Genomic DNA, 18131 nt, shown 5'->3' with positions numbered 1-18131 from the left:
CTGCCAAACCTTAGAATTTTTTTCCCAGCGAACCGAACCCTACGCTTGCACTCCGCGCGCTACGCTGGTCGCCGTAATGACGGCGCCGTTGATTACGGGAAGGTGTTTACGTAGGTGGAGCGTTCAATGCAGTAGGCTGTGAGAAAGTGGAAATGGAACTCGTGAGCAGAAAAAGTGTAGTTTGGCAGTACTTTCAGTCAAAAGAAGGCCATTCAAGTCCAGCTACATGTTCAATTTACAATGCTGATTAGTCTGGTGGTGGCGAGGACCCTAAACTATACACAACATCACCGCTGTTACAACATCTGGTATGAAACATCCGGAAGAATATGAGTTGTGCATGAAGGAATCTACAGACAGCAGCCAGAATGCAGCAACTTCAGGTACGGCAAAGGAAGGACAGTCACAGCTAAAAACTGGGAGTAGGATTCGGTATTCGGTATTCAGATTCGGCAAAATCTTAACCAGTGAATTCGGTATTCGGCCGAACCCCAAAAATCTGCATTCGGTGCATCCCTTGTTTTTAATTTCCTTTTAGATTCACAGAGCATCATAGTTTCACTAATATTTTAGTGTGAGCGTAGTTTATTGGAGTGAGACTTTGTTTTGTTCTTACATCCGTCTCTTTCTACCCATAAGGCCTTGCATTTCGGGGGTTTCCTAATGCTGGTTCGGATTATGTTCTCAAATAAGTATTAATACGTTCTCCTGTTGGAGGACTGGGAGGCGTTTCAGGCGTCTTAATGTTGTTATATATAGTGTGAAGGTTCCCACTGTTTCTGTTCCTCCACACAATCTCAGAGACAGAGTTGTTCTTGTGATCACAAGGAATTAGTTTCAAGGTGCCAACATAACAGGTTTGTTTTCCAGAAATCAGAAAATAATTCAGCAGAATCTCACTTTTCCTTCGTCTTTGAGTCAGAACTCAGTTAAATCTGAACACGCCGACCTGAAACAGATTCCGTGGGACTCAATATCTGAGTCCATTGTCCAAGAGACGCTGTTTATATAACTCCAGAAGCTCGAAATGACTCGTTTCACTTTCAGAATTTGATCCATTCGGTCTGATAACATTTAGAAAGTCTACAAGAGCTGCACGATTAAATCATTTAATCCACATTTGAGTTAACGGAGCGCCAGTCTCTAGTCTCGGAGTCTCTAGTGCTCCTGCTCTACGGGCCGCACAGTGAGGAAGCAGCACCGATAATCAGGGTCAGTGTATACGAGGAAGATGAACTTTTTTGGTTTCATGCGCCACTGAGCAACTCTGAACGTTGTATCCAGGGCTGCTTCTTCAGTCTCTTATTTGAAATCTCCTCCTAGCAAAGCTCTTGTTCCTGTCGCGAGGATGAAGGAGGGAGTAGTGATCACGAGGAGCTATAAGCGAGGATGGAGAAGGGATCTCTGAGGAGCTATGAGTGAGGATGGAGGAGGGATCTCTGAGGAGCTATGAGTGAGGATGGAGGAGGGATCTCTGAGGAGCTATGAGTGAGGATGGAGGAGGGATCTCTGAGGAGCTATGAGTGAGGATGGAGGAGGGATCTCTGAGGAGCTATGAGTGAGGATGGAGGAGGGATCTCTGAGGAGCTATGAGTGAGGATGGAGGAGGGATCTCAGGAGCTATGAGTGAGGATGGAGGAGGGATCTCTGAGGAGCTATGAGTGAGGATGGAGAAGGGATCTCTGAGGAGCTATGAGTGAGGATGGAGGAGGGATCTCTGAGGAGCTATGAGTGAGGATGGAGGAGGGATCTCTGAGGAGCTATGAGTGAGGATGGAGAAGGGATCTCTGAGGAGCTATGAGTGAGGATGGAGGAGGGATCTCAGGAGCTATGAGTGAGGATGGAGGAGGGATCTCTTAGGAGCTATGAGTGAGGATGGAGGAGGGATCTGAGGAGCTATGAGTGAGGATGGAGAAGGGATCTCTGAGGAGCTATGAGTGAGGATGGAGGAGGGATCTCAGGAGCTATGAGTGAGGATGGAGGAGGGATCTCAGGAGCTATGAGTGAGGATGGAGGAGGGATCTCAGGAGCTATGAGTGAGGATGGAGGAGGGATCTCTGAGGAGCTATGAGTGAGGATGGAGGAGGGATCTCAGGAGCTATGAGTGAGGATGGAGGAGGGATCTCTGAGGAGCTATGAGTGAGGATGGAGGAGGGATCTCTGAGGAGCTATGAGTGAGGATGGAGGAGGGATCTGAGGAGCTATGAGTGAGGATGGAGAAGGGATCTCTGAGGAGCTATGAGTGAGGATGGAGGAGGGATCTCAGGAGCTATGAGTGAGGATGGAGGAGGGATCTCAGGAGCTATGAGTGAGGATGGAGGAGGGATCTCAGGAGCTATGAGTGAGGATGGAGGAGGGATCTCTGAGGAGCTATGAGTGAGGAGGGATCTCTGAGGAGCTATGAGTGAGGATGGAGAAGGGATCTCTGAGGAGCTATGAGTGAGGATGGAGGAGGGATCTCAGGAGCTATGAGTGAGGATGGAGAAGGGATCTCAGGAGCTATGAGTGAGGATGGAGGAGGGATCTCAGGAGCTATGAGTGAGGATGGAGGAGGGATCTCAGGAGCTATGAGTGAGGATGGAGGAGGGATCTCTGAGGAGCTATGAGTGAGGATGGAGGAGGGATCTCTGAGGAGCTATGAGTGAGGATGGAGGAGGGATCTGAGGAGCTATGAGTGAGGATGGAGAAGGGATCTCTGAGGAGCTATGAGTGAGGATGGAGGAGGGATCTCAGGAGCTATGAGTGAGGATGGAGGAGGGATCTCAGGAGCTATGAGTGAGGATGGAGGAGGGATCTCAGGAGCTATGAGTGAGGATGGAGGAGGGATCTCTGAGGAGCTATGAGTGAGGATGGAGGAGGGATCTCTGAGGAGCTATGAGTGAGGATGGAGAAGGGATCTCTGAGGAGCTATGAGTGAGGATGGAGGAGGGATCTCAGGAGCTATGAGTGAGGATGGAGAAGGGATCTCAGGAGCTATGAGTGAGGATGGAGGAGGGATCTCAGGAGCTATGAGTGAGGATGGAGGAGGGATCTCAGGAGCTATGAGTGAGGATGGAGGAGGGATCTCTGAGGAGCTATGAGTGAGGATGGAGGAGGGATCTCTGAGGAGCTATGAGTGAGGATGGAGAAGGGATCTCTGAGGAGCTATGAGTGAGGATGGAGGAGGGATCTCAGGAGCTATGAGTGAGGATGGAGAAGGGATCTCAGGAGCTATGAGTGAGGATGGAGAAGGGATCTCAGGAGCTATGAGTGAGGATGGAGAAGGGATCTCAGGAGCTATGAGTGAGGATGGAGAAGGGATCTCTGAGGAGCTATGAGTGAGGATGGAGGAGGGATCTCAGGAGCTATGAGTGAGGATGGAGAAGGGATCTCAGGAGCTATGAGTGAGGATGGAGGAGGGATCTCTGAGGAGCTATGAGTGAGGATGGAGGAGGGATCTCAGGAGCTATGAGTGAGGATGGAGAAGGGATCTCAGGAGCTATGAGTGAGGATGGAGGAGGGATCTCTGAGGAGCTATGAGTGAGGATGGAGAAGGGATCTCAGGAGCTATGAGTGAGGATGGAGAAGGGATCTCTGAGGAGCTATGAGTGAGGATGGAGGAGGGATCTCAGGAGCTATGAGTGAGGATGGAGAAGGGATCTCAGGAGCTATGAGTGAGGATGGAGGAGGGATCTCAGGAGCTATGATGGAGGAGGGATCTCTGAGGAGCTATGAGTGAGGATGGAGGAGGGATCTCTGAGGAGCTATGAGTGAGGATACAGAGAGCAGTCTTCCTGAAAGCCGTTGCTAACTCCATCCAAACAGCTGACGAATTCACGAACGGACTAAGGAAGGGAAGCAAGTGGAACAAACGTGGTTTTACCCCTAGTCTTATTACACATCCATGAGTAAGACCCACCTGCAAATTCATCAAACCAATATAAGACATGTAGTGACTCTGTAGATAAAAGGAGAGCAAAAACAAGCAGGTATTCAAGGAGACATTTAAAGTAAAAAAACAAAGTTGTCTGTCTCAAAGGAAGAAGCTGTGAAAACAGGTAAAAATTACTTTTCTCGCCTCATCTTTAGCACTTTATTTTTCAATCATGGAACAGTAATTTCATGCTCACAGGAAAACAGATCTTGTTATGTTCAGGGCCTTAATTTTCCGTTGTGATCAAAAGAAAAACAATGTGTGTACAAGACTTCAGTATGTCTTCTCTGGGCTTCCGTAGTTCTACCCTCCCCGACCCCTGACCCCCGACAGAAGATGTTTACTGTCTTTCCCCCGAAGCGAAGACTTGAGATTATTTGTTAGTATTAATATGTAGGAGCCCAGAAGAAATATAAAACATTCTGATCCCAGAGTTTAAAAAGACAAAATGAAAGGAAGCTATGCAAAAGACACTTTTAACGTTAAACATTAATTCAAATATATTCTTTCTTTTCTCTCTTTCTTCCTCTGAAGCACTTTTGGAGCCTCATCTTCATCGTATCTGTCCATGAAGTAAAAAAAATATATCTATATGATAAGAAAAGAAGATAAGAAATCTGGGAAAAGAATTAGAGAGTAAACGAAAGAATAAGGCTACGTTCAGACTGCAGGCAAAAGTGGCCCAAATCTGACTTTTTTTGGGGGGGGGGGGGGGGCCAAGTGACCAGGTGAGACTTCTTCAGAAGTAGTGTGAACACTCAAATCTAGCCCAGATCAGATTTTTTCAAATCCGATTTAGACCACTTCCATATGTGGTCCTGAATCAGACCCAGGTCTGATTTTTTTCAGCGTGGCCGCAGTGTGAACAACCAAGGCGGATTCGATGCGACTTTTACGTCAATCGTAATCGACATTTGTCACAATTATGCGCCGGCGGGAGTTAGCCCTAGACACAGACAGTAACGTTAAAAACTGGACTAGGCCTACACAATGGAGACCAGACATGGAGCAAGTCAGTGGAGGGAGAGGGAGGTGTTAGACCTAATTAGTGGATGCTCATTGCTCATTAATGTTACGGCTGCCATTACACAAACATTACTTCCTCCATAACCTCCCTAACTTTAGTGCAACAGCGTGCTGCGTCTGATGTCATTGTTGTTGTTCTTTTGCACATGCGGGTCAGTTCGAAACCACAAACAGTCCACACTGGAATCTGATATAGGCCACGTTTTAAAAGGTCATGTGAACAGCCAAACAGAAAAATCGGATCTGAGCAAAAAATCCGAATTAAGCATTAAGACTTGCGGTGTGAACGTAGCCTAAGAAACACTTACAGGCCGGCTACATCGCAGCGAAACGAACGCGGAGCGGATGTTCCAACACTGCGCTTCCACTTTAATCAATGAAACTGTTTACACAATGAATCAATGAAACTGTTTACGGACAGAGAGCAGCATAGTGATGCATCTGCTCCGTAGAAATCTGCTCTACAAGCCTAAACGCAGGACAGTGTTCTATTTATATATTTTACGCGAGGTGTGTGCAGCCCTTTGGCACAGACATGGATCATATAGTGTCTATATGTCTTTTAAATTAAACTACCGAAAACGTTAATGACTGTCAGTGAGCGTATTGGCAGTTTAATTTTTAGATTTTCTGTTTTTATTTCTTGTTTCCTGCACCTGCGTCCTCTGATAACAGCTGGCAGTAGATTGATGTTTTCACAGCTCTGTGCCGGCTCCAAAAAACTGAAGAAACAACAACAATCCCAAAGCAAAAAGCCCTCCGTCTCGCCTGTGACTCACACAATCCTACGGCGTGTGGCGCTGTAGGTGGAGACGGTTAAACACACCAACACGACGGCCGACCGTCGGCAGAAAAAGGCAGTCGGACTGATCTGTCGGCTCCCCGAGGTCCAAAAAGTGCCTCGGAACACACCGAAGCGACGCCGACTTGAGCGTACGTTCTTCGCGTGCACGAGACGTAATACAAAAAATGAAAACCGGAAATGACGAACGTGTCAGGTGGGTCTGGCTTCTCCAGGCGATAGTAAAGGCGGCTCGTTCGAAATACGATCTCGTATTGTACTAAGTTTGTCAAAAAAGTACCTCAGAGCACACCAAAGTGACGCCGACTTGAGCGTACGTTCTGCGCGTGCGCGAGACGTAATACGTCTCCATAACAGCAGGCGGCGCTGCTCTGTATTGTCGCCCAAAAAATGAAAACCGGCAGCTGATTGGACGAACGCGTCACGTGGGTCTTGCTGCTCCCGGATTTTACAACCGACCATAATGGCGGCTCGTTCGGAAAACGATCCGGTATTTTACGAAGATAGTTCACCGAAACGTGTTTCTGAAAACATTTTAAGAGAGAAATAGGCCGTGCAGTTGCTGAATCTGTCTTCATTTCAGATCAACAAAGGTCAGTTTAAAAGATTTTCGTCAGATTTTGAGAGGCGTTCGTAGTCATCCCGCTCGCCATTTCCAGGTTAGCGCTCCACCAATCAGATTGGTTAGTGAGTCCGGCTGCACGACGGCACAGAACACACCAGACAGACTTGAGTCACCGACCTTGCCAGACTGTCCAACGGCGTATTATTGGGTTGGTGTGTCAGGGCCTTTAAAGATACATTCAGCAGCACATCCGCTCCGCGAACGGTCCGTATACGTTACCTGTTCAATGTAGCCAAAGCATAAGAGTCACGAAAGCTTTACACTATCTACCTGCAATAGATAGCGATTTCAGAGCGGTTGCATGTTCAACAAAAAGGATCTTACTCTTTAACTAAAAGGTCTCTCTCTGAAGGGATCCTTTCCATAATGTTGTCAGACACTTAGAATAATAATCTGAGTCTGTCAGCGGCAAACAGAAAACTTTTAGTGGACGCTGACTGACGCCAAAATTTGTCATCTCATTATATTGTTTTTCCGGAGCGGAGTTTGCGTCCTGGAAAAGTTAACAAGACTTTCACCCAGGAAACGAGTGTTGGTGTCCCGTGAGCTGCCTGTTTTTGTCTAAACCTAAATGGTAACTACTGTTTCAACCTAAACCCTATTTTCCTATGTTTTGATGGGAACAACAATCTTTGAAGTTGGTCCAGTATTTAGTGTGAACGCTGTAACTGGCAGCCATAGACCGGGCTGCAATTTAACCCTATCGGGCAAATGTGCATCATCAATTTGGTCCACTAAAAGTTCTGGTTTTGCCACTGACAGACTCAGATTATTGTTATAAGTGTCTGACAACATTATGGGAAGGATCCCTACAGAGATAGACCTTTAAAACCTCTTTAAGACCTTTCTGTTGAACCAGAAACAGCTCTGAAGTCGCTAACACTAAACCCACCAGACTCCATTTAAAAAATCAGTACTTTTAGCGTGTATAGAGCCAACATATTTTCACATGTAAATCAGTAAACTATGTGTTTATTTCAACCAACACTAGAGTTGTGATGTTTGGAAAAGTGGAAAGACGACCCAAAACGGCTTTTCATAGTTTTATTTTGTTTCTGTCGACTTTGAATGAAGTGTGTTTTACGATGCTAAAATTATACATTATACAGTTTATTTACATGGAGTCTGGTGGGTTTAGCGAATGCAATTTTGCAGATGATTTTATGTTTTAAAAAAAGGATCTTACTCTTTAACAGAAAGGTCGACCTCCTTAGAAATCCTTTCTATAATGTTGTCAGACACTTAGAATAATAATCTGAGCCTGTCAGCGGGAAAAACAGAACTTTAGTGAAGGTAAATACAAGCTGGATAATCGTCCTATTAACTTACGTTGTAGCTTGTTTCACCGCTGCCGACTGCAGCGACTGGACCAATGTCACAGATTGTTGTTCCCATCAGTCACTTAGACACAGAAACATGGGAACATAGGCTCCAGGTTGTGTGGGGAAAGGATTAACAGGGTTTAAAAAAAAACACAAAATAACCGACATAGGAATTTTACGTTGAGTAAAGGTTCTGAATTTCAGTTTCAGTTACTTTTTGATAAATCGTGCAGCCCTACCCTTTATTTCATACCAAACTACACCAGTAAATTGACATATTTAACATGCATTGAGTATTTAAAGTCTGACCTCTGAGCCTTTTCATTCCTCCGCCTGTCCGCCTGTGGAGATTGTGAACCTGTTGCCGGTGTTGAAGTTTACATTGTGTTTGTTTGCCTGCATGCCTGAAATATAACCGACAATTTTTAGTCACAATTCTTTTCATATTCTTTGTATTGTTTTTACAAACTTTGCTTAATCGTCTGTGTTGGATCAGCTAGAGGTTGTGATGTTTTTCTTCAGTGCTGTTTGAGTGTAATAGACCTTTTAAAAAGATGTTCGGACTCCACGCTGACTCTCAGATGGAGGTGGATGCTTTCGTGCCATATATACAGGTGTGTGTGTGTGTGTGTGTGTGTGTGTGGGTGTGTGTGTGTGTGTGTCTGTCTGTCTGTGTGTCAGTAAGAACCTAACCTTCCCTTGTGAACTGAAGTGACTATGGACCTGAAACAGTGTTTCTGTGTTATTTAAGAGGCACAAAAACCAGAGTATGCCAATCCCCCGAGAGGAAAATCAATCTTTAATCTCAGTTGCGAATATATATATATATATATATATATATATATATATATATATATATATATATATATATATATATATATATATTAGGGCTGTCAGCATTAACGCGTAAATGTTTTTAATCGCATGCCACCATTTATTAATTTATTTTACACTTCACTCGGCTTTGCGTGGTGCCTAACAGGCTACTATTTTGACCCTTTGCAGCACCGTTACTTCTCATCAAGCTGCCACTTCCTCCTAACACATCCTGCTGCTGCAGGCTGCAGCATGATGGAGAAACACAGCAGCAACACAATTCTTAATGGCGCTGTTTATTTTCCAAAACTCCCGGACAGCTCGTAGACAAGTCGAAGCCATATGCAGGTTGTGTAAAGCCGAATTAAAATATCACCGAAGCACGTCAAGCTGGAGCTACCACCTACGAGCTAAAAATAGTAGTACAGTTAACGTGACTCAGGTTGATGCTAGCGGGCTCAAAAAATTGCTACACCTCTTACAAAATGGGAGGCAACTAACTGCAGACCTGTCAGCATCGTAGAGGACTCAGGTCTTAAAGACGTACTACGGTCGGCATGTTCTGAATTGTGCAATAATGACAGATTCACACATTTTTCTTTTGTTTACAGTAAATAAATAAATAATAAACATACAAATTTGATTCCCAATCCAGATCCACTGGTAAGAATGGCTTTCCATTGTTAATATGGACTTAAAAACTGTTCTGAAATGCAAAATAATATAATTTTAATCATGTGATAAAATATGCGATTAATCGCGATTAACTACAGAAATTGAACGATTAATCGCAATAAAAAGAAATTAATCGTTAGACAGCCCTAATATATAGGTATATATATATATATATATATATATATATATATAAAAAACTATAAATAAAATTGAATTTAGATTCACCTGAAACATGCATGCACACACACACACGCATGCACACATACACACACACACACACACACACACACATACATACACACACACACACAGACAGACACCACACATACACACACACACACACACACACACAGACAGACACCACACATACACACACACACAGACAGACACCACACATACACACACACACACACAGAGACACAGACACACACATACATAAACATACACAAAGACACAGACACACACGCATTCACTCACTCACACAGACTCTCTCTCACACGCGGACACACACTCGCGGAGACAAACAGGCGGGTATCTCCTCAACATGTTGGCATACTCTGTTTTGGTTGCAGTCTCCCTTTAATCCGAGCGAACTGCGATGAGTTACAGACGGCTTCTCTCAGGCTGAATCTGCTTCACGTTTCTCCCTGCAGACGTCTAACCTCTGACTTCATTATCACAGTTTGTCTCTGAAAAAGTGGAAAGCTTGTGCACAAATTCATTAAAGCCTAACAAATGTAATACCAGATATGTTTGTCTCCTTTGTTTATAATCAGCAAAGAGCAGTTTAAATAAATATGACATCTCTCTGGGGGGGGGGAAAGGTTATAACCTCAACTTAACCCTTGTGTTGTCTTTGGGTTTGAAATTTGACCCGATATCTAAGTTGTCTATCTCAGAAATATGGGTTTCTTTTTAACAACCTCATTTTGATTACCCAAAAATAACAGGGACGGATGATTCCACACAACACGCTTCACAAGTACAACAGAAGATCGGATCGCTACTTTCTTTGAATTAGTTTTGTTCCATTTTCTTTCGTATCCTGACTGAACGTTGACCCTTCTGTGATTGTCCTTCCTTTAAAGCTACATTGTGTAAGATCTTCTCCCATCTAGTGGTGAAATTGTATATGATAACCAACTGAATCGTCGTTTTAATTCTCTTCAGAATCAGAAAAGCTTTATTGCCAAGTACGTTTTTTACACATGCAAGGAATTTGTTCTGGTGTTGTAGGTGCATGTCACATTCTCTAAGTTAAACAAACAGGTTAAACAGAACAAACAATATAAGTATAAATATATATATGTATATATACACACACAGAACGTATTAAAAATAAGAGAGTAAGAATTAAGATAAAAAGAGCAGATTAAGTACAGTGGCATGTAGAGCCAGAGGTGGGGTGTGGAGAGAGTCAGAGTGGTTTCCGGGCCTTGTTAATAAGACTAGTGACGGAGGGGAAAAAACTGTTTATGTGGCGTGAGGTTTTGGTCCTGATGGACCTCAGCCTCCTGCCAGAGGGGAGTGGCTCAAAGAGCTTGTGTCCGGGGTGGGAGGGGTCAGCCACAATCTTTCCAGCACGCTTCAGAGTCCTGGTGGCGTATAGGTCCTGGAGCGGCGGCAGATTGCAGCCAATCACCTTCTCAGCTCACCGAATGACACGCTGCAGCCTGCCCTTGTCCTTGGCAGTGGCAGCAGCGTACCAGATGGTGATGGAGGATGTGAGGATGGACTCAATGATGGCTGTGTAGAAGTGCACCATCATTGTCTTTGGCAGGTTGAATTTCTTCAACTGCCACAGGAAGTACATCCTCTGTTGTGCTTTCTTGACGATGTTCAGCTCCCACTTGAGGTCCTGGGAGATGGTAGTTCTCAGGAAGCGGAAAGACTCCACAATATTAATTGTGGAGCCAGAGAGGCTGATGGGGGCAGGCTCTTTTTCCCCTCCCAGCTGGCATTCGTCGCGGTGAGTCTAAAAGTGCGAAAGGCGGAGGTATGTCCCTCTTTGGCTACTGTATTGTAAAGATGGAGGCGTTTGATTAGTTGGTGGAAGTAATTACACATGAATGAGTACATATTTGTGAAAGAACAAAGGTTTTTTTTGCTAAGAATCAACTCAAAAAAATCACACAATGTAGGTTTAATATTGGTCTAAATAATTCACAATTTCAGCTTTTTTAACTCAATGAATTAGGTATCATTTCCTTAATAAATGAGGTTTATTGACCATGAAATCCAAAAAGTGTAAATCTAGTAATGAGTTGGTGTCAGTGGTGTTTAAACAGGGTAGTGAAAAGAAGTGTAAAACGGCATAAAAAAACACCAAAACAATAAAAAATTTTAAAAAAGTACCTTGAAAAAAGGGACAAACACGTCAACAAGTGCACGGTCCGCTGGAAGACAACACGAGGGTTAAAGGAACACGTGATCATGCTGTACAAAGTGAAGCCAAAATCTCCCAGATGCATTATTATGGATATTATATTTATATATTATATATTTTGGGGGTGGCAGTAGCAAAGTCTGTAGGGAATTGGGTTGGCACCAAGGTTACAATCATCATGGAAAACAAATGAAATAACGAAAACTAGGTGGGAAAAAACAGTCGTTAACTGAAATAAAAATAAAAACGAGGCATTACAAAAAAACGATAACTAACTAAAACTGTAATGTCTGTTTGCAAAACTAACTAAACCAAAATAAAATGATTGAGTAAATGTCCTTAGTTTTCATCTTTGTCCATGCTTTCATAGAGCAAATAACGTTATATCTCTCCGAGTTAACATTTCCAACCATAGACCTTTTTTATTCAGTCTATGCCGTAGACATTTATAGTTTCCAACTGGGAACCCAGAAATTCCGACATTCCACGTCAAATTGAACACAACATGTCCGTGCCTCTCGCCTGGCATCATGGCGGTAGCGAAAGTCGGAAGAAAGCGGCAGAGACCTATTTGATTATGACTGTGTCAGATAAAAGCGCCTTGCAGTGGAAGGTGGTAAAATATGTGGACAATTTATTACAGGGAAAAATCACACGAATTGGAAAGTACATTTGAGAAGTGAGCACAAGGAGGCTGACCTAGCTTACCTTAACAAGGTAAAGGAGAACGCAAAGCCCCCTTTACCCGAAACAGAAGATAACCCCGGTACAGGGCATGGATGTATGGGTACAGGGCATGGATGTATGGGTACAGGGCATGGATGTATGGGTACAGGGCATGGATGTATGGGTACAGGGCATGGATGTATGGATACAGGGCATGGATGTATGGGTACAGGGCATGGATGTATGGGTACAGGGCATGGATGTATGGGTACAGGGCATGGATGTATGGATACAGGGCATGGATGTATGGGTACAGGGCATGGATGTATGGGTACAGGGCATGGATGTATGGGTACAGGGCATGGATGTATGGGTACAGGTATGGGTACAGGGCATGGATGTATGGGTACAGGTATGGGTACAGGGCATGGATGTATGGGTACAGGGCCAGGCAGCATGACGGAGTACCGTAGGACAGAGAACACTACAGGAGGGCTTTCACCGGCAACCTGACAGCTGCTGGTTAGTACATATGCAGGAACACCAGAAGCGGGAGGAAGCGTGGGTTAATATGTGTATTGATACTGGGATGTCTACCAGTGGCGGCTGGTGATAACACTTTTTTTTGGGGGGGGGAGCTTGTTTTTGGTGAGGGGGCAAATAAACAGAAAGCAGCAGTTTGAAATTGGGCAAACAACCAGCAGTACTTTATTTAAACAACTATGTATTTAAGAAGAGCAAGACAATACGATACAAGATTCAAGTTACAAACATAAGAAGATAGTGACTCTGAGTTTTTTTTAACTATATCCTCCCACCTGCTACCAAAAATCATGTTAACTACTTGAACATAAATGCTGCTCTCCTTTCCTTCTGGCCAGCAAATTTCTCAACGACTCTGATTAAAGTCAGTCATCTCAGTAACAAGTCTCTTTTCCGTGGACAGCATGGCCAATACATTCAGCCTCTCCTGGGTCATGGTGTTTCTGAGAAAAGTTTTTATTCTTTTCAAGGTTGAGAAGGTGTTTGGTGTTTTAAGCCCCCAACGTCGTCTTCCAGGCCGCGCTGCCTGGAAGGCACTAGGATTAGGCAATGGTTATGGTTATGGTTAAGGTTAGGGTTAGGTGCCTTGAAGACGACCGTCGCAGTGCTGCCTTGAAGGCTTGGTTGGGGGCTTAAAACACCATTGAGCAGTTGAGAAGCACCTGTCAGCTTCAGCCGTGGTCATAGGTGTGGTAATGACAACTTTTACTACAGTCACAGTTTTTGAAAAGAATTATTTGAGATTATTCTCCATAAACAGCTACGGCAGGCTTTGAACTCTTCCTTGCTGTAGATGAGACTGAGCTCTGTGTTCAGCTTGCTTCCACTGAGCATCAGGTACGCCTTCATGGTGCCGCTCTATGCATCTTCAGGAAAGGTATCCTTGTACTCCTCAAACCTGTCCCCCTGCAAGAAGGTGGCACAGATAAGGTGGTCTGTGAAGGAGAAACGCTCCCTATTGTGTCCCAGGATGGTGTGGATGGTATATATATATATATATATATATATGTAAATGTAAGGTAGTAACCTGGAGTAGGCCACTAGTTGTCACTGTTGCAATGACTTTCAAAAGAAAAATAGAGCCATTTGAGTTTTTTGTCCCATACAAGATACAGTAGTTTTTGGTGTGTAGTTGTTGGTGGGTAATTTATGACTTAATATTTCATTTGATAATTTATTTTTATGTTGCCAATTTATTCTTTTCGGGATGCTGTTGTATAATATTAAAATTATGATTTTTGTAAGGATTCATACCAAACAAAGAAAAATGTCTTGAGTCTGTAGAATATGATATGTCAGCAGGACAGCTCTGCAGCACAACAATAATGTAAAATGGTATTTTGAAAGCTGCCAGTTTAAACCAATGAGAAGAGACAAGACGGTGTATCATCTTCATAGCCATGGACTCTTTGTATTTCTGTCTAACTTTCGACTTTCCAGCTTTTTTGTAGCTGGATATATTATTTGTTGTTTCCAATTATGAATTTGGATAACGTTAAGGATAGTGAGATACTTGCTACAGTTACATTTTGAGTCATAAATCGGCGAAAACAACATTTTATTTCTCTGATTTACTGCTTTTTTTTAATGCTGCCTCTCTCTCTTCAGTAACTCTCTACCTCGCTCGTCCACATACCGTTACCGTGCAAGTGGCCACTCGTAACCCTCTCTCTAAAACACACCATTTCCACCAGGTGACAGTTCGTGAAATAAAAATGAAACAAGACTGCAGTGCACGACGACACCAACAGATGAATGGTGAAGGAAGATTGATTCCACGTAGTGAGTGATGCAGAGTGCACTGTAAAAAAAAAAAAAAAAAAATCTAATTATTATTTTTCTTATTATTATTTGGGGGGGCTTAGGAACATTTTGGGGTAGCTTCAGCCCCCCTAAAATAGGCCTAACGACGTCCCTGAACTTTATCCAGGAAACTTGTCCACTTGGGTGAAAAAAAGCTGGCAAATCCACCAATGTTGGAAACAAAAACTCTCACCTTGGATATGTGAGAGGTGGTGGCCTGTTGCATTATCAGGTTGAGCTGATGTGCGTACCCCTCCTCACGCTGACCCCATCATATGCCTGGCAGATGAGCTTACTTTTCTGATCCTAGGGAAGGATAGTAGCAAGACTTTCTTTTAGTGCAGTAGCAATGGACTCAGCTGCAGCTGACTGCAGAGGGATGAACTCAAAAAAATCTTTCCTGCACGTTGTTTTTGTCGTCGATGTAGCGCAGTACAAGCACAAGTTGGGACTGTGTGGCAAGATCTGTTTCATCTGCCTGGATCGATAAAAAAATCACTTGTCTGGACTTCTTTGATTATTATTTTTTCCCTTGTAACAGACAACATACAGTCCAGCAGCTCGTTCTGTATAGTTTTTGACGTTCCCTTAAATGGCGCTGTTAAGGAAAAAAAAATTGCATAATCCTTGCCTACTATATATTTATGTTTTTCTTTAAGACTTAGGAATGAACTAAGAAGATTAAACAGGGTGTTGCTACCATGAAAAGTAGGCATTTAAGAAATTCCTATTTAGGTACAAAGGTCTCAAATCTCCCAAACCTAAGATGTAATAACCTTGAAGTTGAATATTGTCCATCACAATACTTCCCTCAAGGATAATTGCATGGAACCTGGGCTGGAGCTGCAACGAGCTTGGACCCCGGAAATGATGTTCGCCGTCAATCTCCCCAAGAACAGAGAGCACAGCAACAGTCACCGATGCGATGGCCCCATCTGTCACAGTGTCCTGTGAAGACACATATGCAAAAGAAAGTTGTTTGCAAGTCTTTGGATTCGTTACTCTACATTTAAGTTCAGCTGACTGAATTAACTGAAAACAGTAAAGGGTGACCAAAAATAATCATGTGTTGCTACTAATGAACAAAGCTGTGACCACAACATGAGTCCACCTTTCCCTTCACACACTGCAAGCTTTTTGTGCCAAAAGTAGGGAAACAGTCCAAGAACAGCACTGAAACACTACCATGCTTCACTGCAGGCAGGGTGTACTTTTCAGCACATACTCCTTACAGACATACTGTTGATCCATGAGCCAAAACAGAGCAGGATTTAAAAATACAAAGCTATGTACATGAGTCAACTTAAAGAAAAACTCCAGTCATTTTCAACCAATAGCCCTGTTGATCGAGAGTACTGTCAGATGCTGTCAGACAACTGAAAGTGTACATTAAAGGAGATTTCCATTTCCATTTTTTAAAACTAGGTCTGTTTTCCTAGGGTCACCTATTGTTATATGAACTCGAAAAAAATGTTGGTTCCAACCTAGACTTAGATCTCGCCTACGTAATATACACATCAGGCAAGCTACAAAGCTAACCTATGGGGGAAACCTGTGCGTGTATACTGAAGGAATATGTGTCTTTTTACTCAGAAATGTCATAGTTAATGGCCTCTTGATGGTCTGTGTGTCATAAAACTGAAGTATTGTGTAAGGTGTAATGTTTTGCAGGAGTGTCTTTGTCTGATGAAAACATGTTGGAGCAAGAGGAAGTTAGGATAGGTGACACACAAGGTCAAGATGTACAAAGTGGTTCAGTTGCCTAGCAATGAAGTAGAAAGTAGAATTTGTGAAGGCCTTGCGATGGCCTTGCGCAATATCGCGGTTGGAAACAGGATGCCTGGACCAGGTGCAGCTGATATCAGCGGCATGCAACGTTGAGAGGAGGAAGAACCTGAAGAGGATAAGAGAGAAGGGCAGATATAGGTCTGGGGTCAGACTTTGGATAGACTGTGTTGGTGTTAGGGTGAGCTAGTCTTGAAAGAATTCTGATCCTTCTGCATAAGCTGTAACTACTTGCAATATTGTCACTAAAGATGATTGACTTCAACTAGAGGACTCCTGTATGTTATTTCTGGTCTACCATCAACGAAGATGAAGGTTAAAGGTGCAGTCTGAGACAACTTGAATTGGTCCTAAATTGACCCTGGCTACTGGGGCCAGGCCCAAACCGGCACCAGAACCTTCAGAACTTCAATACCTCAAATAGTGTGGGGGGAAAAAACAGTATATATTTTGCAGGCAGTGACATACCTCTGTTGCTTTTGATGAAGTTGGTTAAAGTCCATCGAGTTATGTGAAGGTTTATGCTGCTTTACACGCTATTTATTTATGTATATTGAATTATACTTGCACAGTGGTGTCTCCCATGGAACCCACCATGTTGCATAGCTCTTGTAATGATTTTCTGAACATGTTAAGAGGCCAAAAGCAAGGTTTAAAAGGTTTCCCCATAGGTCACCTAGGAGAGATCTAGGTCTACGTTGGATCTTTGCTATGGTTTTTCGCTTCCTGCAACACTCTGAGACTCTTGGAAAACAGACCCAGATGTCTCCTTTAAGTCAGTAAAGTGTAGGTTAGGTTGAATAGAATAGCAACTGTATATCCTTAAACTATTTTGTAAAATGTCCAATGGGCCCCCTTGTCACCCCAAGACATTGAACATATATGGGGAATAAGTGGCAATTTCCAATGTGCATTGCACAAGATAATTGTAAATAAATATCTTGTGTAGATAAATAACCATGAGTAGATATGATAATTTGCTAAACAAATTGAGATCAAGATTTTTTTTTCTTCTGTGCAAGTATACTTACAAATGCTGTCCTGTAGAACTCGTTGGACTTGTCCCCAAGGGCGTGCTTATCAGGCTCACAGATGTATGGACCCACAAATGCACGACTCAGGTACGTAGGAATGCCAAAAGTTTATTTAAAAAGACAGAATAAACCTACTGGCAACAGTGTCCAAAAACGACAGGCAAAAGGGAAAATCCAAAATACAGTCAGTGGTCAAAATCCAAGGGAAACAATCAGGTATATAATTCAGGACACAAGGAAAAACGCTCGAAGGCTGTACACGGGGGAAGCAGACAATCTCGCACTGGAGTAAGAGGAAGACTGAACTTAAATACACCAAACAGAGAAGACAATGAGACACAGGTGCAAAACATTAGGGCGGGGACAGGTAATCACTAACGGTGGGAAAAGGAAACAACAGGAAGTAAAACAAAGACAACACAAGGAAAACAGGGAATTCAAAAATAAAACAGGAAATGTGAAAACAACCCGAAAAAATAAGAATCTACAACAAAACAATAACTTGACATAGGAGCGGAATGTGACAGTACCCCCCCCTCAAAGGCCGACACCAGACGGCCCAGGAATCTCCGGATGCAACCGGAAAAAGTCATGAATGAGATCAGGGTCCAGTATGTTACTGGCTGACACCCAAGACCTCTCCTCAGGGCCATACCCCTCCCAGTCCACGAGAAACTGACGACCCCTGCCACGTTTCCTGACAGCCAGAAGCCTCTTGACGGTGTAAACAGGGCC

The 18131-nt window shown here is 43.4% G+C and overlaps 1 long non-coding RNA gene across 1 annotated transcript; it reads right to left on the bottom strand.

Annotated features, from left to right (window-relative positions):
- Nucleotides 1–5600: 5600 nt before the first annotated feature.
- Nucleotides 5601–6154, bottom strand: LOC118495573. The gene is made up of 2 exons (XR_004898027.1): nt 6022–6154; nt 5601–5839 (listed from the first exon to the last, which is right to left on the bottom strand). It is a non-coding gene; the product is annotated as an uncharacterized LOC118495573 (long non-coding RNA).
- Between the last annotated feature and the right edge of the window lie 11977 nt (nt 6155–18131).

This window comes from Sander lucioperca, chromosome 8 (genome assembly GCF_008315115.2).
Source record: "Sander lucioperca isolate FBNREF2018 chromosome 8, SLUC_FBN_1.2, whole genome shotgun sequence".
Classification (NCBI taxonomy): Eukaryota; Metazoa; Chordata; class Actinopteri; order Perciformes; family Percidae; genus Sander; species Sander lucioperca.
This window is presented reverse-complemented; position numbering and strand designations above follow the sequence as displayed.